Source organism: Olea europaea, chromosome 12 (genome assembly GCF_002742605.1).
Source record: "Olea europaea var. sylvestris chromosome 12, O_europaea_v1, whole genome shotgun sequence".
Lineage (NCBI taxonomy): Eukaryota > Viridiplantae > Streptophyta > Magnoliopsida > Lamiales > Oleaceae > Olea > Olea europaea.
In genome coordinates, this window is record NC_036248.1 from 13,034,650 (window position 1) to 13,060,015 (window position 25,366).

Here is a 25,366-nt window from a genome sequence, read left to right on the forward strand (position 1 = left end):
AAACTAACGGAATATGGACGGAAGGACGTCCAGCGCAAAGAAAGGTTGAAATGAGGGCAAAAATGCCAAAAAATAAAAGGTAGGGACGTTTTCCACAATAGACTTGAAAGATAAGGACGTTTTGTGCCAATTACCCTTTCAAGTATTGTTAAAATCAATGAAAAAAATATTATTTATATCAGATGCTGTCAACAAAAGTATGAAGCAGAATGTAATTATAGCAGCACTGAATAAAGTCTTAAAAATATAATAATGTGTGAAAACTTGATCGAAAAAAAACCAATAAGTAAGCGACACGAGTAGATCATATTCTCAAGCGATAATGAATAAAAGGAATGATGCAAAAGCTAACATTAGTGCCAATTGATGGTTGTCATATGCATAAGACAGCAGAAATGAGATGTTGCTAATCAAGAAGACATAATTTATAATTGAAAATAATAAATAACAAGTTAAAGTCAACCGTTGTTCTAAATTTGCTGTTGTCTTAACATATATTTGAGCATTTATCGCACCAAATTTTTTTAATATATGAGAAGATATCAAATTATAATGTATCAGTGTGTCAAAAACTTTTTGATATTAAAAATTGCAAATTCGAGACAGCGTATCTTAACTCGTTTAATGGTTAGTCACCTAAATTATGTAATAAAGATTCTTGAACCATGCTGCTGATATAGAATCTAATCTCACAGAATGGGTATAGATCACTCACACTTGGTGAGGCTGAGTGAATTTTTGGGCATTTTTTAATCACAACAGGGGCCTATACATGTGATTGTGTTGCAACATTCTGTGAGTGAACAGTTCTATACAAATGGTTTATTGCAAGATTCTTTGCTTTGTGCCAAATTAATTGAAGAGTGATGAGTGTTTGGATTTCAGATTTCAATGGTTGGTTCACATGCAATAAAAATAATGATTTTTAGGTCACAGGTGCTTGCAAAAGTCATCATCAGTACAAATGGTGGTTGGTTTCTGATGCTTGATAAAGGAAAAATAAAATGATGCCTTTGAAACTTATATTTTTGTTTACTTTTGGTCAAACGTCTCAGCATCAATTCGAAAAAAGATAAGAATTTAAGATCAAGAATCGGTAATATTGGTAAACTTCACAGATCATTTTCTGTTCACTCAATATCTTGAAGAATCAATCATCTCTTTATGATTTTTATCAAAATGAGAATAATATATTTTTAAACTCTATATCATTGTTTCGTTTTTATTTGATTAAAATCAGCAAATTACTTTTATAATTCGTAAAATAAGTAACTAAGTGAAAAAAGAAAAAGAAAAAAACTAACATGATAATGTGACAAAAATCAAGACCATAATCAAATAATTCACATGGTAGATTAAATTCACACTTAAGAACTTTGAAACATAAAAGTCTCAACCTTAATTTATAATAGTATATCGTATTAAAATACGGTTAATATTTAAAAATTATCAATAACTTGCCATGTTTGGTAAATTTATAAATTATTTATAAATAATTGTCTAATTTTTAACAACACATTTCAAAATCCATAAGTATTATTCATTTATCTACTACTCATTTTTATTTATTTATAAATGAAAAACATATAACGAAGATCTCAAACTATTCAAAACATGGCTCACACCTTGAAGCAAGCACGGCAAACCAGACCAAAAATGAAAGGGGCGGAATTTAATTATTTTTTCTTTTGACCGAACAATGAGAGTGATGAAGGTAGTTCAATCTAAAACAGTAAGGAGCGGCATCGACGGCAGCTAGGAGTCGGGGTTGGTTTTGCAAGAGGGGATTGAAGGTTTGGTGGTGTTTTACCCCTATTTGGAGTGGTTGGTGACGACAAATTTGGAGTTTTAAAAGTTTAGTTTAATTAAAATAAAGTAAATCTTATAAAGAGCTTGTTTGAGCGCCCCCCCCTGCCCCTTTTTTTTTCCGAAGTGCATTTTGAAATAATAATTTAATAGAGAATGCGTGATTAAATAGCAGCTAAAAAAAGTGTAAAGTATTGAGGAATTAGTGGTTACTTCAATTGGTCCTTTCTCTCTCCTCTTTTACCAGTGAATAGTGAGTCTCCTCTAACTGAATGGTAGAGTACTTGTCTTTTTTAAGTGTGGCCATAATCTTTTACACATTTGAATGAATTAATTATGGGAAAGAAAAAGAAATCAATTTCTATTCTTAAATTTGAATAATTTCCCATTCACGAGAAAATAAGAAAAACTTTTAAATTTGCATATAATATTTCTTATTGAAAAATGTGTAATTGAAAATAAGAGAAAAAAATATATTTTGAAAATAATGAAGACCAAACAAGGGCTTCGTGTTTAATTACATGGATAATTATGATCAAGAGTGAAAAATGACGTATAGTTAATTTTTTTTCCTAAGAAAAGTGCGCACATGTAATTTCTACCAGTTAAATCCATTCTTACTGGGCTTAGTTTTCGTAGTTTATGGGCATTCTCTATTCATTAACATCTCAATTCAAATCTACAAAATGATAATAATAATAACAATAAAGATATGTAATTTTTGGACACGAGTAATGCTACTTGTACATAAACAGTTACATAATGATTTACATATAAGCGATGTGTCAAAAAGAGAGTGATGAAAGTTATTTTTTATTTTTATTTTTTTTTAATTTGGTTGAAGAAATTTTAATCCAATCATATCTCAACACATCATATGCACGTAAATTATTATGTAAACCTATTATATACATGTAGTACAATCGTTTGGACTTATTAGATACCATTCTAGAGTTTAGCTGCTTACAATACATCGAACTATTGAAGTACAGTAAGTCTCCATGACTTAAAGCATGTACGCACTCATATATGTATGATTCTATGTATCAAACATGCCTCGAGTGGCATCACATGCCTACCGCATATGACACATAGCCTTAGGTCTAGTTAGTTCGACTGTATACCAATATTTCAAATCTCTACTCAAGACTTAAATTATAAGGAGTTAATCGCATTGGATGAAAGTATAATGTTTCTCTTAGTAAAGTTGGAAGGGGTTTGATCAGTCTTTCTAAAAGATGAAATGTGTTGTACGGATGAATACAACTGCAATAAATACAACATCACATAACAATAATATCCTTTGTGAAATTCTAAGAACTCTCCCAAATATTTTCAAAACTTTCGCATCAAAATGTGATCTGACTGTATCCTTCACAGAGTCACCGGTGAGATCATTCACGTGTTAGATGTGGAAAACTCTTGAGAAATGGATAGCAACAAGATTAATACAGAAGGATGAAATGGTAACATTCTAGAATTAAGCCATCCAGTAGACATTGAAGAATGAAGACCATACTTTTTTCCCTCACAAATTCTATAAATTTAGTGGTCTCCTCAACCTTGTACCCACCACAGAAGCCATTTTCCAATACGAAGAGTCAATTTCAAGAATGATGATACACAGACTTCAATCACTACATCAAATCCCTAAACTTCTACAGACTACAGATTGATCATGTTAAGCCACTTTAGTCTTTTGGAGTTTTTTACAACTAGAAAGGTGTAAAAGGACGAAGGTAGGGGACCTAAATGTTTCCCATTTTCTAAGTCAAGGCAAGTAAACCACAACATTTTCTTTCTTCTGTCCACAAATGGGAAAATAATTAGAACCCTTTCTTTTAGGTGTTATCAGTACTCTGAGATGTATTCTGACCTCTGCTTTTTAGGTGGAATGACTATTCCTAAAGCATGTTCATTCCTTCTAGATCTTCTCTATGAATTGTTCATGATTTTTGAAAAATATTCACGAGTTTTCGGTAATATGTTTGCATTCCTATCTTTCTTATCACATCAAATAATGGAGCTTAGTTTTTATAATGGTGATAATCTCATGTACATTTCGCTTTGGAACTTTTTCCACGATTAAAGTTCAATGTAATTGTGATGATGCATTTCGATTTTCGTTCAATCTTTGAAATTTTTTTAAAGACATTATTTCAGCTTCTCGTGTGCACTACTAATACTCAGCAGAAAGTCCAACAGAGAGATATACTTTGATTTCTTGTTACAGTCTTGAGTTAAATGACAGCTACTGTCTAGCAAACAGATGATCCTATGGGATGTTTGTAAAATCTTTAAGCCCTCCCAGGGATTTTCTTAAAGAGAAATCTCTTCTTCCTTCCCGAATATGAAAGAGGAGGACCATCTTTTATGGATAGGACTACTCGGATAACTAAATAAATTAAATCAATGAGGGCGTGGAAGGTTTTGATCCTTTAGCTCTTACCACATCAGGGTCTTTTGATTATTTTACAAATTAACTGACCAATTAAGATCTTGCAAGTTGTACAGGTAGTCAGTGACATAAACAGGGATAACCGTGGTTAATTAGCTATGATACATTCAAGAACGGTACAAAAGGGACAGATTATTTACTCCACTTACCATTGAAGTTTACAATATAAGGTTTATGTTACAGGTATCCCGAGCAAGAGGAGTAGAAGACTACACCACAAACTAGTTATCTCATACTTCCCAAATGTTAAAAGACATTAATTTCTCAAACTAGTTTGTAGTTCACATGCGAGGTGTCTCCAAATTAAATGGGCCCTTTTCTCCGGTGCTTGGACTAGAATGAAGATCATCGCCAACTTTAAAATCTAGGTTTTTTTAGTTAGTGCACCATTAATTTAGTCGCATGCAATTTTATATACTAGAATATTCTAGGAGCCATTTGTAATACTATCTTATTATCAAAACTAGAGGTATCTAGAATTATTATCACCACCATACTAGAATCATCCACAACCTAACATTAACACCTATAAATACAAGGTGACTATGTTTGTATGAATGATGAAAGAGAGAGTGTGTGAAGAGAGTGAGAGCAAATAGAGGTGACTATGTTTGCATGAATGATGAGAGAGAAAGTGTGTGAAGAGAGTGAGAGCAAATAGAATAAGTGGGAAAGAGAGACATAGTGAGGTAGTGTAGTGTGTTAGTGAAGTGTGTCTCCATATAATCAAAGTGTGTCCAAAAGAGTGTAAAATCTATTTCATAAATAAAATAATATATTTCTTTAAATCTTAAATTCTACATAGAATGTCCTCTTCCACCAAATAGGAGAGTCTACTCTCTTCTAATTTTGTTGATGTGTGGACTGCATGCTTCCTGTGAAAAGCACGGGCTCTGAAGGAGTTTAATATCTCTTGCAGGGGTTTGTCGAAGGACTTGAGACCTTAGGACTACTGAGAATTTTGCAATGGAAGAGTTGAAGAAGACAATGAAAATGGCGGGAAAATTCTGTATTCACAGTTAATGAAAATGGCGTGATACATTGGGTATTTATAGAAAGTGTAGTAGCTAAAATGTAAAAAGACAAAAATGACCCTGTACAAATTACAAATTACAGATTTATCTTAATACACCCCCTCAAGATGGAGTATGAATATTCAATACTCCCATCTTGTTTAACAGCAGCTGGAGTCGTGTTCCATTTAGTGATTTGGTTAGCAAGTCAGCCAATTGATCCTGTGATGCTGTATAGATCGTTTTTACTTCTCCTGCTTGAACTTTATCCCTTACCAAATGGCAATCGATCTCTATGTGTTTTGTGCGCTCATGAAATACAGGATTATTAGCAATGTGTATGGCAGATTGATTATCGCAAAACAATAGTGCTGCCTGATTATGTCCAACACCCAAATCACCAAGGATGTTCTTCAACCAACTTAATTCACAAACCGCAGCTGCCATTGATCGATATTCTGCTTCAGCTGAGGACCTTGAGACCGTGTGTTGCTTTTTAGATTTCCAAGATACAAGTGAGTTCCCCAGAAAGATGCAATAACCAGTTACAGACCTTCTAGTGTCTGAGCAAGCTGCCCAATCAGCATCGCAAAAGCCTTTAAGATGTAAATCAAGGTTTGCTTCAAAGAATAGACCTGACCTGGTATGCCCTTTATGTACCTCAACACATGGTGAGCTGCTGCCAAATGTGACTGCTTTGGAGATTGGAGGAACTGACTAAGTAGCTGCACCGCATATGATAAGTCAGGTCTTGTAATTGTTAAGTATAGAAGTCTACCTACTAGTCTTCTATATACACTGGCATCTGTGAGTGCCTCTCCTTCATTCATACTTAGCTTCAAATTGTATGGTAAAGGGCTGTGTGCTGGTTTTGCCCCAGTATATCCAGCATCTGTTAAAATTTCCAATGCATATTTACGCTGGCAGACTGATATCCCCTTTGAAGATCTGGCAATTTCAAGTCCTAAAAAATATTTCAGAATTCCCAAGTCTTTTAGCCTAAACTGATCATTCAACTCCTTTTTGAATTGTTGTATATCGTTCAGATCATTGCCTCCTATAATTATGTCATCTACATATATGAGAAGAACCGTAAATGAGCTGCCTTTCTCCTTACAAAATAATGAATAATCTGATTTTGATTGTCTAAACCCCTTTGATAAGATGTATGCAGTCAATTGTGCATTCCATTGCCTCGACGCTTGCTTAAGTCCATAAATGGACTTGTTTAGTTTGCAAACTAGCTGCTCTCCATCCACCCCCTGCTTCTCATATCCCGGAGGCATAAGCATATATACTTGCTCATCGAGATCACCATGCAAAAAGGCATTATTAATATCCAGCTGATGAAGGTGCCAACATTTTTGTGCCGCAACAGCCAACAAGGTTTTCACTGTGACCAGTTTTGCAACAGGTGAAAAGGTTTCCTCATAGTCCAACCCAGCCTGCTGTGTGAATCCTTTGGCTATAAGGCGAGCCTTCTTTCTTTCCTCCGAACCATCTGCATGAAGCTTGACCTTAAACACCCATTTACAAGCTATTGGTGTCTTGTGGGAAGGCAGCTTAGTGACAGTCCAAGTATTATTGGACACAAGTGCTTGATATTCAGTATCCATAGCCTTGCACCAATCCTGATGTTGTGATGCTTCAGCATAGGATTGAGGCTCATAGACAGTAGAGAGAGCCAATGCATATTTTCTATGAGGAGCAGATAGCATATTGTAGCCCAAATAATCTGAAATGGGGTACTGTTTACTAGATGCAGAACCTTTTACCAAAGAATCAGATTGGGGATAAGGCTTCTGAGACACCAAACTACAATGGTAATCACCAAGGTATGAAGGAGGGTGTTTGGTTCTGTTAGATTTTCGAGTGATAGGAGCTGATGAATCAGAATTTATCACAGGAGAATGATGATCAAAACTGGATTCTGGAGTGTTAGAAGAAAAACCAGGAGGAGAAATATCTGATATTGGGGAGTGATGATTAGAATGAGTTACTTGGATATGTGCAGATGGGAAAGATGGAAAGTCATCAGAAGGATAAAAATGTGGATAAAATAGAGACTGATCAGCTTCAAGGCAAAGACTGGAATTTGATAAAGACTTTAGGAAATCTGAATTACGAAATGGAAATATGTTTTCATGAAATATGACATCTCTTGAAGCAACGATGGAATAGGATTGAAGGTCATACAATTTATAGGCCTTCATCCCATGGGGGTATCCAAGAAATATACAAGGCTTGGCTCGTGGATCAAATTTTGTTCTATTTCTTTTTAGGGTGGATGTATAACAAAGGCATCCAAAGACCCTTAGATGGCTGTAAGATGGTTTTTCTTGGTATAACATTTCAAAGGGAGATTTGTTTCCAAGAATAGTAGTAGGAGTTCGATTGATAAGGTGTGTGGCAGTTAATATGCAGTCTCCCCAGAACTGGTCAGGTAAATTGGCTTGGAATTTTATAGCACGAGCTACATTAAGTAAATGTTGGTGTTTGCGTTCGATAACCCCATTTTGTTGGGGTGTTTCAACACAGCTTAGCTGATGCAATATTCCCTTGGAAAGGTAGAAGTCATGCATGTGAAACTCAGATCCATTGTCTGATCTTAAGGTTTTTAAACTACAATGGAAATGTGTTTGGATCAGATTATAACATGATTGGATGATCGACCTAGTTTGAGATTTTTCTTTCATAAGATATGTCCATGTCATCCGGCTATAATCATCAACAATGGTCAAGAAATATTTCGAACCATCTAAGGCGGGAATAGAATGTGGTCCCCAGATGTCACAGTGTATGAGATCAAATATGTTCGAACTTCTGGTGTCACTTTTAGGAAAAGGTAGCCTATGTTGTTTTGCTATAGGACAAATGGTGCAATGCAAATGTTGATCAGAAGTAATTGTAGGAACAATTTTATGCAAAAGTGATAGTTTGGAAGTAGGAATATGTCCCATTCGACAATGCCATATATCAATGTCAGTATGAATGTCCCTTTTACATGGAAAATTACATACAGTAGGATCAGAATTATTACAATCAAGATGTGGAGTGGGAACTTGTACATCAATGAAGGAAGCTACATTGTTGAGAACAGGAAGGATAGACTTTGTTGGAACACTTTGAGAAGTGGAAGAGAGTTGCCCATTGAGTTGATTTTCAGAACCTTGGAAATGATATAAACCATCTTCAAGTTTCCCTACCCCAATCGTCTTCCAGGTGAAAAGATCCTGAATGAAGCAAAAGTGATGTAAGAATAACAACAAACATTTATGTTTGATAACAAGATTGCTGGCGGAAATCAGATTGAAGTTGAAGCTTGGCACAACTAATACATCAGTTAAGGTTAATGTATCAGATAGCTTCACAATACCAATGTGTGTAACTTGTGCAATATCCCCATTTGGTAATCTTACTGAACCTTTAGTTTTACTAGTCACAGCAGTCAATTGATTAATGGAACACACCATATGTTCCGAAGCCCCGGTATCAATGATCCATTTACCTGGATTTAGATAGCATGCTCGATTACCTGAAAATGCAAAGGCATCAGGTGCATGTGTAGAAAAAGACATAACCTCCTGAGGTTGTTGACCTTGCAGCTGTGGAGCAAGCACGGTCATAATCTGCTGGCGTTGGCTTGGTGTGATAGTGAGGTTGGACAAAGAATTGATCAGCTCTGAATTATTTGCCTGCGAAGCCTGACCTACAGCATTGGCAACTGAAGATTTCCCTTTGGCAAGCCTATGTCCAGGGGGATATCCAACCAATTTGTAACATTTCCCCCTGAGATGGCCTAACATTCCACAATAAGTACATATAGGCATTCCTTTCCTTTGAATTTGATTGGATACATTGTGTCTCTGATTTCCATATGGATTAGACATAACATTGTTGGCAAAAGCTGCTACATCGAAATTCTGATGTTTCTTAGCAACAATTCCTTTCTGCCTTTCATTTTGTAGGACTAAGGCAAACACCTTGTTCAGTGAAGGTAGTGGATCCATTAATAAAATTTGGCTTCTCACACTGGAAAATCGATCATCTAGACCCATTAGGAATTGCATAACTTGATCTTCAGTTTTGGTAGTCTGCACTACTTACCTCCGGCCTATAATTGTCTAATTCTTCCCATAGGCCTTTAAACCGATTGAAGTAAGAATTGATGGAGTTATTTTCCTGAGAAATTGAAGCAATTTGCTTCTTTATCTCATAAATTCGAGATCCATTTCCTTGGCTGTAGCGATCTTTTAGTTCAATCCAAATCTGCCGAGCTGAATCCTTATGCATTACACTTGGATAAAGTTCCTTTGGAATGGAATTTATGATCCAGGAAGAAACCTACATGATTGCATCGCCTCCAAGCACCATAAACCAGATCATTCTCAGCAGGTTTAGTAATGGATCCATCAATAAAACCTTCCTTATTTTTGACACTGAGAGCTATGATAACTGCACGACTCCATGTGGTGTAATTATCCTCAGATAACATGATAGATATGAGCTGCATACCTGTATTGTCGCCATAGTGGAGATAATAAGGACTGTTAGGATCATTTATCGATCGATTAACAGTATTGTTTGCATCTCCAGCACTCGCGTCTGTAACATGAGGTTCGACTGCAGGATCAGCGTGAGCTGGCTGATGTTGAACCTCTACTTGTTGATTAAACTCTCTTGCCATTGCCAAAAGAAACTTCAATGCTCTGATACCATGAGAATTTTGCAATGGAAGAGCTGAAGAAGACAATGAAAATGGCGGGAAAATTCTGTATTCACAGTTAATGAAAATGGCGTGATACATTGGGTATTTATAGACAGTGTAGTAGCTAAAATGTAAAAAGACAAAAATGACCCTGTACAAATTACAAATTACAGATTTATCTTAATAACTACAGATATTAGGTATGCTTGACCTCACCATGGCTTCTAGTGATCATCTCATCTAAAACCTCTCTACCCTCTGCAAAGAAAACTCTTGATCCTCGTGGGAATAGGTTGTGTATACAAGAGTTTCGTAGAAATTTTACCGTGGGAATGTTGAATGGTATCCTTGGTGCCTCTTCGTAATCTGCAGCATCTAAATCCTGAAGATAAAAAATTTTGGCAATAGGTATTGTCTTATGGGGACCAGAAGCATAACAAACAAAGATTAAAAGAAGCCCTGCAATGGGAACCCATGTAATGCCGAAACAAAGAAGCAAATACGTTATTTAGAATATAGTAATGTCACAGTTGTCTAGATAAGGTACAGTCTCCACAAAGGTGGCGTGGTTGTCCTCCAGTACTCTGTAATTATAAATACAATGTTTAGGAAGTTCTGAAAGATATGGCGCTTAAGGAGATCAAATTACGATGTATTTGAATAACTTACTTGAATATTCTACTTGTTACAGTGAAAAGTTGTAGCAACCTTTCCCAAAATTGATTACCTGGTAAACTTTCAATGACCATGAAAGCAAAATATCCCCAAAGGACGGAGGTTGGAATCATTCTCAAGATCGGCATTGCAGCAACACATCCTCCCACTATAATGGCTTGAAGCAAGTTAGTGAAGCACTGTTCTTTGACCTTGATTGGTAGTAAATCATCAATCTCCTGCTCAACATCAAAAACTATTTCATCAACCTGAGCATCAATGCTATCCATGCTCGATGCTAACTCAATAGTCGATTCTTTCAACTCCTTCAATCCCTTGTGGAAAAAAGAGTTCGATGTTAAGAATATAATGTTTGAAAACCAGATGAGAAATTAATTAATTCAATCTTTGTCTACCAGTTAGCATCAGCCTACTAATAAGGTTCACAATGATTTTTCGGCTTTCCCTTTTTTTCTCTTTAAAGTGTAAATATTAATACTTAAAACGCAAAAGACTTGGTTATACTAATAGCTTTAAATGAAGATGTCAATGGGAATCAGAACGTGATAAATTTGCTTCGGAGATAAATCTGAGCGTGTAATGGAAGTAAGAAGAAGTATGCATCGTACTCTCTCTTATGCTTCCTGTATATTAGAAGGGTCTGCATTTGTTGATATGCTTCTTGCATATTTCCATATAATTGTCCCAAGCTCGAGTTCTTTCTCATACTCTCCCGTGCTGTAGCATCTAGTTGGTTTCCAAGCTACTTTAAAAATTTAATTTTTATTATTACTATGTATGGAAACAATGGAAAAATATTGGGCAATGTTAGATAGACTGAAAATAAGAATTAAAGACGAGATAAGGAATACGATCCATAAAGGAAAGTTACATGGTGGAGGAAGCCAACAAGACCGCACATTAATGTGTTGGAAAATTTACATCAACTGGGGAAAATGAAGAAGAAACAAACAACTAGAAATGTGATCAAGAAAATGAAGAATATAATGAATATGAAGGCTCAAATGCATATCCCTGTCCTTAAACTATATTTGTCCCCTCTCGAGATTGAATGAAATGCTTAAGGATTTTGACAAACGTTTTGTAGGATTATATCAAGCTTTATAAAGGATTTAACACTAAAGTACAAGTGTAATCCTCCAAAATTTTAAGAACCCAAAGATATTGAATATGAATGTAAATCAATAGTTTGATTCAATGTGGAATGATATGTGGATCTCAAGTTTTTTCAATGTTTCTAATGTGTATGTATTGATCATTCATTATCAATTTATAGGTCTCAATTAATGCATCACGAAATGATGCCAAAACAAGATGAAAAATTGCAACTTTTAATCCAAAACTGCCCCCCGAGTTTCAAATTGAAAAATCAGTCAACGGCTATTTTTTAACACTATGCGTACGCATAATATAAACCTTGCGTACACATAGTAGAAGTAAATTTGATTATGTTTTAGCCAAAACACATCTCGTGTATGCACAAAATAAGCCTGTGCGTATGCATAGGCAAAAAACCAAAATTTTCATTTTTCAATTTCTTTTGATTCTACTAATTCCACAATTGAGCTCACTAATTAGCCCATTATCATTCCATTGATTTTGAACAAATATTCAACAATCTTCCACTTGTTCAAAATCAATACGATCACATATTCAAAATAACGACACTTATGCATAAGGATTAGATATATTTCGATTTGAATCTAACCATAGTGTAATTCAAACAAAGTAAAGTTGGAATTAGAGGTAGGATGAAAGTTTTGGACCAATTATTCCTTGTGACAATACCGGTAAGAACACACACATAAGTATCACGTGTACTCAAGTTCCTCAACTCGCTTAGTGCTGTTATGGTTTGCGTTCATCCTATTCGACAAACTTTTAAGAGAGAAATTCTAACTCTCAATTGAGGCGGCACCAGCTTGAGGTTTGTTTAGGTGAAATTCTTCCAGTACCTTTGTTACTTTTAGAGGTACTTGTATTTTAGCACTGAATTTCATTAAGAGCTTTAATGCTCAACTCTCACTTCAGTAACAACCAATATTATTTTAATTAGGATAGGGTTATCGTGGATTTTAATAATACTGCAATTATCCACATATCGAATGATTTGTTGTTACCCTTTGAACCCGTTGATTACCTTTTGAGTAATGACAGGTAGGGTTGTCATTATTGATGAACCTTCTAGTTTAGGAGTTTCAACCCTATCATACTCGAACTAGACACCACTAAATTTCCTTTTAGTGGTCTGGTTAAAAGATCCGCCAAATTCTCTACGAAATTATTTCATCTTTGATAATTTCCTTGTACAGTCACGTCTAAGACATATATATCTAGACTTTCCATGTGACTTAGTATCTTATCAAATATAGCTTGCCAATGATCGATTCATTTGATAGATACATCTTGTTACCACCAAGGAATCTTTTATGAAGCCATATGCTTCTTACTAGCTTTATTTAAAACTTTAATTTTCATCAAATTATTATATTAGTCAATTACTTTTATTGTAGATTTCATACTTGGGTATTTATATTTCATCATTGAAATATTACAATGATCTTTAACTTATGAATATTCTTAAATATTCACATTGGTTTTGCAAACTTCGTGACTGACTTTCACCCAATTCATCCACTTAGACTTGATGTATTTCATCCTTATAATTATATGTACAAGGACTTCTCTACCTTTTCTCCCTTCATAAATATCTTTCTATGGTTAAAAGGTAAATGATATGATAACTTTTTAAAACTAAGTACACGGTAACTTTTTAAAACTAAGTTACCCCCAGGAACACATGCAACTTAATATTGTTGTATCTACAAATCTTTGAACTTCTCATATAATTTCACAAGCGTTAATATTAACCCCCTTCCATTTCGGGTTACACTCGAAGTTAGAATTCATCAACTCTTTCAAAGTTCAATTCACTTATCACTTGGATCACACAATTTGACCAAAGTCATCTCATAGACCATTAATGTTTTTGAAGCATAACCCAACTCAATTTGGTTCCTTGATTGAAGTCCAATTCAATCAATGAAGAAGACCAAGTATACTTCTTTCAAACTTGTACAACTTATCACTTTTCACAAGCTATCATCATATCAAATTGTTGAGTTTTTTGATACCCAATAATCCGGACGATTATTTAAAATAGTTGTCGGATTATTGATCGACACCGTGGACTTGGCTCGGCTCGGAGACGAACTACACTTTTGGATGGCTCGGGTTTGGGTTGGATGATTATTTGGTTAGTTGAACCATTTAGTAATTAATATGGAGTTGAATATTAGCCCATTAGTTTAGGTTAATTGGTGGCCCTCTTAGTGAACCCTAGGCCCAATTGGAGTGACCTAAACTAACATATATATATGTATTTATCTCCCAGCCATTTTTGGTGGTGTGTGTGTTGTAGCAATGGAGAAGAGAGGCAATCGAAAGAGAGGGAAGCCATGTGAGGTTGTGAGTGAGATTCAATCATTGTGACATCTTCTTCTTCCTCTCCACACCTTTGTGGATTGCTAACACCACCACCCTTCTCCTTTGTGGGGTTTGAGAGAGTTTGGACAATCCAAAGTGACGGGTCGAGTTAAGGTAAATTGGTGTTCGTTTAATTATTTTCTGAGCCCGAAATCAAGATTTATCAGGAGATTTTCACTACAAATGGTATTAGAGCTTGTGTTGTTGATAAATCTGTGATTTTTAGGGCTAAAATCGAGCTGGAAGTGGCCTGAAATCGATCTGAAAAACAGGTAGAAAACTGGACGAAATCTGGGCAGATTTTTCAAAAATTGGACGGATCTGTTTTGGTGTTTCCCGACCAAACCAAAAGGATTTTGGCGAAACGGACACCATCGGTGGACTGTGCAGGCGGAAAAGAAGTCAGAAGGGTGACAGGTTGCCGGCACATGGGTATTCCGATATGGCGCGTGCAGGCGTGTGGCTGGAAATCTGGCGATGATGTCTTCAGACAGAATATTGCTGGAGATGAGACGGACCCTGCGGTATTGTCGAATTTCAGTTTGCAGCAATACAGTGAAAGTTGGACGATTTTGCCCTTGGACGTTCAGGTGTCGGGTGCTGTTTTTCGTGTTGCTGTGATTGCTGTTGACTTTAGGATGAAGAGTGATAATCCTAAAGTGGTGAATTCGCATCTCTTGATATTTACGGACCTTCAGACGTGGTTCGCTCGGTATCATATTCTTTGCTTTTTATTATTGCAGTTGAAATAAATGTGTAGAGTAATTTATTTTTTGCATTAGAGGTCATCGTGTGGGGTGACATTAGGTTTGGAGTTACCATGAAAGAGTAACCATTGCCTGTTGCTAGACCTAGGAATTATTTGTTAATTATTTACCTTAAATTTTTTGTGAATTTGCTGTCAATTTTTCTAGATTATTAGAATTCCATGTGACCTTAGGAAAGTTTACTGGACTATTCTATGTGAATTATGTTCATACTTTACTTGTGGTCATTATTTGACATTGGTGGCAAATGTACGTCTAAGGTAAGTGCGAAAAATAAGAAATGTTTTAACTGTTATAAAATTTGGACATGGTGGCATAGATTGTTCTAGGATGATAATAAAATGAAAGATGAGAATAGAGACGAGGCGAATGTGACTTTAGGGTCGAGTAGTGATCCTAGCGAGGTTTATTGAGAGAATGAACCTGGTTCTTACATTGCATCCGTATGTAATCCTTTCTGCATGTATGTGGTAGCTTGATTTTGTTGCAATATTGATGTTACAATTTCAACTTGTTTGATGTGTGCAATTGAATGAATTGAGGGTGATTTTATTACTTTGCGTAATATGTTTACATGCATAGTGGTTTAAGTTTTTTGGCGTACTCTGTTTCCTCTGTGAGTGGTGTGAGAGTGTGGTAGTGAGAAGAAAGTTGGGCAGCCGTTTCTCTTCTTTATCTTTGTGAGCCTGTGTGGTTTGTGAGATTATGTGAGGCAGCCATGTTAGGATTATCTTCTTTATCTTTGTGAGCCTCTTTTGTGAGTGTTGTGAAGTAACCGACTATTTCCTCGATTTTTCTTTGTGAGTGCCACCTTCCCCATTTTCTTTGTGGATTTTTTGAAGCTTTGGTGATTGGAGTAACCTTTGTGGTCACCGAAAGGTGTTGATTTGCCATAGTGAGTTTGAGATGCATTAGCAGTGAGTTGGATGTCTTTTGGTAAGGTGGAGTATAGATGCCTAGATGTGCATTGGTGATATGCACGAGGGATATAGAGTGTGACATTTGGATCACGAGTGGAGATGTGATCAAATGTGTAGAATCCTTTATCTGTGAAAGAGATCCTGTACAGGTGGAGTGTGAGAGAGACACTTCTATCACTTCTCTAAGGTGGAGTCCCATTATCCACGTAGGTTGGGAAAAGTGATGTAGTGATAGAAGATTATCCCGAGAGCTTAGGATCTATTGTGACTTGCTAGTTAGACATGAGTTAAGAGATTGGTTTAGTGAGCATTGTGGGCGATGAGAGGAGATATGTGTTCTCGAGGTGGGAGTAACACGGAATGGGATAAGATAAGTGTGGTGAGATCTTTCATGGAGTCATTTATACATTTGTTGCATATGTGCATGACCGTGGTTTGATTAACTAGGTATTAATCTGTGGTTTTGTGTGAACGTGATTTTGAAAAGATCTGTGTGTATTATCCTATATATCTTTATTGCATGATTGTTTGTTCACTGTGAAATACTTGTTTCTACTTGAGTATTATTGACCTTAGCCCTAGTGAGTACATGGAGCAAGTATGGTATGTGTTTCGGTTCGAAACACGAGGTAAGGTCTGTGATTCCAATTTTATTGGATTACCTTGATCGTGCAAGTATAAACCATGTGTTTTGGTTGTTTGCAGATTATTGGGCATCAAGGTGGAGATTATTGGGTTTTTTGATACCCAATAATTCGGGCGATGATTTAAAACAGTTGTGGGATTATTGATCGACACCATGGACTTAGCTCGGCTCGGAGACGAACTACACTTTTGGATGGCTCGGGTTTGGGTTGGATGATTATTTGGTTAGTTGGACCATTTAGTGATTAATATGGAGTTGAATATTGGCCCCTTAGTTTAGGTTAATTGGTAGCACTCTTAGTGAACCTTAGGCCCAATTGGAGTGACCTAAACTAACATATATATATATATATACATATATATATATATATATATATATTTATCTCCCAGTCGTTTTTGGTGGTGTGTGTGTGTTGTAGCAATGGAGAAGAGAGTTGAGAGAAAAGAGGCAATCGAAAGAGAGGGAAGCCATGTGAGGTTGTGAGTGAGATTCAACCATTGTGACATCTTCTTCTTCCTCTCCATACCTTTGTGGATTGCTAACACCACCACCCTTCTCCTTTGTGGGGCTTGAGAGAGTTTGGACAGTCCAAAGTGAAGGCGAAAGTCTCGGGTCGAACTAAGGTAAATTGGTGTTCGTTTGATTATTTTCTAAGCCTGAAATCAAGATTTATCGAGAGATTTCCGCTACACAAATAATAAGGCATACGTTCACCTTATTTAACTTCGGACAAGATACATTTTGTCACACTCATATGCAAACATAATTTAGCATAAGATCATCTCATTTAATTTTATATAATTAATTGAGGCTGTTACCAAAAGTTAGTATAATTTCCAACCAGATATGAAAATTTAACCAACTAACTCACAACATTCAAACTTTTTCAAATTTAATTGAAAAGGATATTCGTCACCATCGCTAATTTTAGGCTCAGTTTGTGCTCTACAAAGTACTTCCATGTCTTAATAATTTCGCAAACAATTTTCACTAGAACAATTCACAAATTGTCATACTTTATGCCAATATAATTGGCATAAAGTCAACTCACTTAATTCCATAGGATTAAATGAAGCTATCAACATTAACCCAAATTAATATGAGTTCAACGAGACATGAAATCAAACAATTAGTTGGCATTCTCACAATATTATTATTCCATGTATATGAACCACACTGTTCCCATATTGCACTTGTAGCATGCATCAATCTATATTTTTTTTGATAAATTCGTATAATCGAATACAAGGAAAGAGACACGAAAGTAACCACATGTAATTTTCCATTTTCTATAGAGGAAATGGTTATGAGAGATCACACAGTTTCTTTCATATTTACATACTTTCTTTCAATAAATTCTTACACATTAAAATTTTTCCATATGTAACATACGCAATATCATGAATTTTATTGCAATAGTATAGTATGCACATCAAGATTTCAACCATTTAACCATATGGGTGCCAAAATTATACATCTCAAGTGAAAGAACATAAATTTCCTTCATGCATATTCAAAATAGAGTAAACACTTGCATACACCAATTAGTGAATATCAAATATATTCACGATTCAAATATTCTTATATATTTTTAGCATGTTCCCATAATCATCATGACAAATGTTCCATCAAATGATTGTGGATTAACAATTTAAGAAAACCAATTGTGTCTTTCAAAACATAATTTCATGGTAGTAGATCCATGTAATTTATGCATACTTCATCAAAAGACATGTTTGTTATCATGGTTTTGATTAATCGATTTCGGTCTCAACTTGAAACTACAAAGGAAAAACCACATTGCTTAACAATATTAAGCAGGTCTTTCATACTTAACATGTAGTAAACTAGCGAAGCAGATCATAGATCACATAATCAATTCTCATGCCGTACTATTTAAATAAATTGACCCTAAAATATCTCATAATATTCTTCACAATTTTCACAAATGAGAGGCTTTAACAAATAAAGATTTCAACTTGAACATAATCACATAATTCTTTCAAAAATTTTATGTTGATACCAAACCAACACATAATAATCTTTCATTAGCCTCTATTATCACCATAAATTGCATATAAGATCGAAAATCTATAAATAAAGCATATTCTAAAGATCATGAATGCTTTAATCCTCAAATATATCAGACAAAAAAATTTATATAACTATGCAATTCATAATTGTGGACACAATATTCATATCCTTCATCTAATAGGAAGTTCTAGATGATCATGAAAATTCATATTCAAATTCATCAAATGTATAAAACATACCTTACAAATGAATATACAATTTTAATTTTTATGCAATATCATGATTTCCATATTTCCATTTTCACAAACACATGCAACAAATTATGCACAACCGGAATTAAATTCATTGGATATATTTTAACAAAACATCTAAATTGCATGTGAGAAGATCATTATATCGCTTACCAAAGTGGAATTTTAGAAGATAAATAAATATTACCGGAATTGAATTCATGATGACGAATTCTATCCTTTTATTCTTAAATGAAATCATTTCTTTTCAACCTTTTCAAATTTCTTTCGTCAAAAAAATGTTGATTTTGCTGGCATCGCCAAATCCGAAATTAGAATGTAGGAGATCTTCAATTCTGTCATCAGAAAATTCAATTTGCACTAGCCTTCACATGAAGTTCGCCCATCAAATATCCAACCAGAAGCTGGATTTCATCAACTTGATCTCGCCAAAGTAATATTATTCTCCATCGCAAGTTATAGTTTGAGATTGTTGGAAAATTTACATCAATTGGGGAAAATGGAGAAGAAAGAAACAACTAGAAATGTGATCAAGACGATGAAGAACATAGTGAATATGAAGGCTCAAACGCACAATCGATGTCCTCAAACTATATTTACCCCCTCTCAGGATTGAATGAGATGCTTAAAGGTCTTGGAAAATGGTTTGTAAGATTATATCAAGTATTGTAAAGGATTTAATACTAAAACACAAGTGTAATCCTCCAAAATTTTAAGAACACAAAGATATTGAATATGAATGTAAATCAATAGTTTGATTCAATGTGGAATAATATGTGGATCTCAAGATGTTATTCAATATTTCTAATGTGCTTGTATTGATCATTCATCACCAATTTATAGGTCTCAATCAATGCATCATGAAATGGTGCTAAAATAAGATGAAAAATGACAACTTTTAATCCAAAACGCCAAGTTTCAAATTGAAAAATCAGCCAACGACTATTTTTTAACAATATGCGTACACATAGTATAAACCTTGCGTACGTATAGTAGAAGTAAATTTAATTTTGTTTTAACCAAAACAAATCTCGTGTACGCACGATGCACAGGCAAAAAACTAAAATTTTCATTTTTTCAATTTTTTTTTTTTATTCTACTAAGGCCACAATTGAGCTCACCAATTAGCCCATTATCATTCCATTGATTTTGAACAAATATTCAACTTAATGTCTGTCCAAATGGAAATCAAGATTATATCACAAGTTAACTCTGAAATCAAACAATAGAAAGTGTTGAGCACAACAAAATGAACTCAAGCATACCAGAAATGCCAGAAGCAGTAAGTCGTAATGGAAGGAAGGTGGCCTCCTAAAATTGAATTCTTGCTGCTGAGCCAACTGAGAAGCTACACTATGGTTGAAATAATAACGTAGCACGATCATTGTTGCGGGAATAAAAGCTCCAAGTATATAGAGAATGGGTACGTTTAGCATGTCCTGCCAATTAAATTCCGAATTCACAACTAAGTTTTCATTCTATTTCTATATAAAACTAAAACACTTAACTCATGGATTCAATCAATATGCACGCCTTAATGAAAGTCCAGTTCTCATAGGCTACTGGTGACCACGGGTTTGGGCTAAAGAGACGCCTTGGATCCCTTTTGGAACACTTCAAACAGGTATGTAAGTCACGACTGTCGAAACCAGAATCATGATCTGCTGTAAGACTTAAAAGCTAACCTTATGAAAAACCACATGCCGTATATTTGCAAATAGTGAGAATGAAAATCATAAGAAAATGGACATGTACATCTGTTTTCGAGAGGACTAATGGTGAAAAGAAGCTCTTGTCAGAGTACATTTGTAAAATCGACTATATTTCCTTACTAGTTTCATAAAGCCACGACCTTGCTTTTCGGCTTCTTAAAGCAATTAGCAGTAGACAATTGGCAGAACCACAACAAACATACCATTAGCAAAACGCCATGAAGATATATATTCCACTAAACTAGGATCTTCCCTTTTTGGAACACAAAACTCATCCACAAGTCCCTAGTTATAGATCATAGGAAAACTCTATGTGATGAAGTGCATAAAGGATTAGAGTTTATGACGAAATGGGACCGTCGCAAGGCAAAATAAGGTTTTTGATTTCATGATAACTTCAGGTTTGTTCGTTTTTGGCGAATTGCTAGTCTAATTCGATTGAAATCAAACCAATGAATAAAACTCAAGGCCTTTGGCCCTGATACAAGGCCAATTTTGAGCAAAATCCATCGATAGTAAGAACAGTCCACACGTATACCCTGAAAGAATTCGATAGTAAAAACAGTCCATTAGAGTGAATAATGATCAGTAATTCAAAAGATCAAAATTAAACAAAAAATTCCTATACACATCAAAAACTAAGGAGGGTGTTCTCAATTGAGATTGTGATGGATTTTAAAAAGTTGTCTAAATTTAGGAATTTTTTTTTATTGATATTTTAGTAGATTTTAATGAAATCCATTAAAATTTAGATGTCCCCAATCGAGATTTTAATTAAATTCAATGAAATTTTTTAAAATTTAGACATCCTTAATAACTAGTGGATTTATAAAGATTCACCCGATGGATTTCTAGTAAAAAATAAAACATTCAACCAAATCTTTTGGAATTTCACCATATTTGACGAGATTCTTATAGAATTTGTGAAAATCTATTCAAATCATTAGGATTTATAATCTTCTAAAATCCATCAAAATTTTAGTTGAAAATATCCCCGTAAAACACAATGCTAATCATCCAGTCCACGCGAGAAACAGTTCACGGCCCAATTCTGGTCTCCGTTTAGCAAAGGTGAACGTGATCACAGTAGCCAGTAGGCTCAGCAACTCCCAAAATCAGCAATGGTTGACCTCCAATTATTGAGTGTATAATCCCACAAATTGCAGTCGATGCTAATGTTTGAACCGTCGTTGAACTCCATCTGATGATGTATTGATTAAAAAATTGATTTTATAAACTCTATCGTTCAAAATTTTTCCTTCTTATAATTAAGTTCTACTCGTAGGTTAACCTGGCATATTCCATTGTTGAGTTAGTTCAACAACAGTTTAAAATATCTTAAAAATCTTAAGTAGATAATTTCTGATACCTGTATTTCTATTTGGTTTAAACTCTCAGAGCCCAGAAGGATTCAGGATGAGAATTCACGTGTACACAACATTGCTATATCTGGTAAGACATTATAAACAAAAATGAGGGTTGCCCAGATTACATGTTTCAATGCCCAGTACTACTTATTCCAAGAATTAAAATTCAATAACTTTTAGAGTAGTAAATGTACTATGGGAAACAATGTGACCCCACAAAGAAGGAAGGAAAGGAAGCTCCAAAATATAGAGCTCCTGATTCAGAGTGGGGAGAGAGAGAGAGCGAGAACAATGCAGGTCAAAAGAAGATGCGAGGGTCTTTCCTGGAGTTGACAGTAGTACACAGTAGTTAATTAATGTCAAGTAGACGTATTTTAATACAAACAAATTGGAAGAGGGGGAGAGAGATCAAGCCAAGCTGGCTTTGAAATTCATGGCATTGCACTACATATACATATATATCTACACAATTATACACACATACTTCCTTTGCGAATAAGTGCATGCTCTTTTTGTACAGTAAGATCATCGTTGCCTTGCTCGTTTGACTTCACAGAGGCGAATCAATGGCGGTAAATGGGGAGCGCCCAATATCTTTTTTTATAAAACCTAATGTTATTTATATTGAGGGCTAGTGATAATCGTCCAAAATGGTATACATATGACAATTTCATCTAGGATAACTATGGTAATCCTCCCTATGAATAGTATTGTTCATAATAAAATCACTTGGTTTCTTTTTTTAATTTTTTATTTTATAAAAGTTGAATTTTAATAATTTTATATTTTATCGCAAATAACGAGAATTCGCATTCTTAAATTTTGTCTATTTGTAATTAATTAATCGATCTTTTTCAAGTGAATTTTATTTACTGAATCGTTGTGGAACATATGATTTAAGATAAATTGTAACGATAAAGTTCTTTTATGTTGCATTGATTTATTTCAAAGCTAATATATCGTTGCATTGATTTATTTCAAAGTTAATATATCGTTAATTTCTTAATTTAGAATGAGCTATTCTCTTTAATACTTTAATTTTGTCCACATTTAACACTTTCTAGCTTGTCATCACAGTTTCGAGTGGAAATATTATTGCTTTTCTTTCTACACTCAATCACACTTTAATTTTTGAGCTAATTCTTTCCATTTTGAAGTAGCTTTGGCGTGATTTTGTCTTGAGATTAAAGTTTTTGAAAATGGTAATTCAATAATAAAACTAAAACCAACAGGCACGTGTTAATAAAATCTGATGCATGCTTTCCAATCGTGACCATTGAATAAGTGGTGGGGGCTGTTGAGGATTGAAGTCTTTTCCTAAATAAATAAGTTTAGAGCAGAGCCACTAATATTGATTGGGAGGAAGTGCACAAAAAAGAGAAGTCAAGAGGCTTCGAATTTATTTTTTGGCTCATTGCACATATTCACGGCTGTTGTCGAAGTTTGCATGTGAAAAGTAAAAGCAATTTCATGTGGAGGAAATGAAAACGAATAAAGCGATCATATATACACTGTGGACCTACCCACAATTAATAAGTTCAAATTTAGGGATGACAAAAAATTATGTTATACCCGCCTCGCCTCGTAATTAGGTAATTGGGTTGAGGATGGGTAGGTACTAGTAATACGGGCCTTGTCTCGCCCCGCCCCGCCCCTATTTAATATTTTTTTTCAAGAATTTAATACTTTAGATGAAAAACTCTTCGAAATTTCATTAATTCTAATAGAAGATGGCAGCTAAGATTATCTAAGAATATGATAAATAATAAAGACTTTAATTTATCAAATATATTCGAATAATTTAATTTTAAAAATAAATTAATTAATTAAAAAATTTAATAACAATATTATTGTTTCACTTTAATGAATGTAGGTAATAAAAATAAATTATCAAAAATTCAAAAATAAATAAATAAATAATCGGGTATCTAAACTGGGCAATCGCCCTTCCCTATCTTAAACAGGTAATGGGACAGGTACGAGGCGGGAAAATGCTTGGCCTCGCCCCCGTTGCCATCCCTATTCAAATTTTGAGCAAAGGTTGAAAAGTTGGGATCCTCATCTCAATGTGAATTGAGTTTTGTGGTGGGCAATAATATTCCTTGTAAAAGCTTTTTTTATGTTATTGACGTTGTTTAAGATGGATATTTATGTTACTCATATTTTGTGGTATGGATTAGTTTTAGACGAGTAATATAACGTGTTTCTCGTATTTTGTGGTGGTGGTGTTAACATATGGTATGTAAAATATTATTAATGTATTATTCCCTATTTTTTTTTTTTTTTTTGGATCAAACTATCATTTTTATACCAAACCCTATTACCCATTCCACACCAAATTTGATTCTTTGAATTTTTTTAAAATTTGTTAAACTCATTTTAAACTATACATTTTTCAATAAAATAATTTTACACATAAATTAAAAATTATTTTTTTTAACCACACATCCTTAAAAAAATACTATTCTAAAATACATTTTATCTCCAAGATGGGGATCAAAGAAGGGCCTAATGTTGTTGTTTGGGGTGATGTAGCGATGATAGTGACGATAACTTAAAAGTGTAACTTCGTGTTTGTGTTACAATTGTTACGTATTAAAGATGGTGATAGAATTTGAAGGTGATAGTGTTAGCAACGAATGTTAAACACAGCTTGTTACAAATAATATTCATGCAAGTACTTTAAAATTTAACAATTGTAACATAAATTATTACAAAAAGAATAATAACAATTGTTTTGAAATGTGTAAATCAGTATTTTAGATAATAAAAGGGAAAGTAATCTCTTGGAGGATTGCATACTGGTAGGCCTAAATTAGATGAAATAACCTAATATTCGTGGGTAAAAAATTAACAACCCTGCTACATATTCAGGAATGGTTGACAAATGCTCAAGGGCCGGGACGGTGGAACCCTCAAGGTTGGGGTTCAACCTTTAGGAAATGGCTGACAAATTTTTGACAAATATACATGTGGCAATATNCAATTTCCGGGTTTCCTTATTTATTTATTATTATTTTTTGCAATGGAAAAAAATACTAACCACAATTGTAAATCCCTTTAATTGACAATTTTCATAAAAAATAAAGTCAAACAAATACCAAAAGATACAAAATTTCAACATTTTTCAAGTGAAAAATTATACTAATCAAATACATTTAATTAACAATTCTCAATAAAATTCATTTTCTTTCCACCCAAATTTCATCATTACAATCAAACGGACCCTTAATTCAAAATTAAATGGATCAAGCAACCATCCTCGTGAATACAACACTATACATGTGCTGGACTTGGAGGACAAAATATGCCTATTTTTAAATGGACACATTGAGTCCCAGTTTTCTTAAAACTCCTTATTTTTTAAATTTTTTTTAACAAAAATTATTTTTAAACACACATTTTCATAAAATAATGTTATACATAAATTTAAATTTTTTTCCTATTTTTTAATCACACATTTTCCAAAAAATCACTATTCTAAAACACACTTTTTCCAAAAAAAGGGGGGGGGGGGGACTCA

The 25,366-nt window shown here is 34.4% G+C and overlaps 1 pseudogene; it reads right to left on the reverse strand.

Moving 5' to 3' along the window:
• Positions 1-4,897: 4,897 nt before the first annotated feature.
• Positions 4,898-20,986, reverse strand: LOC111406624 (annotated as a pseudogene).
• Positions 20,987-25,366: the final 4,380 nt, after the last annotated feature.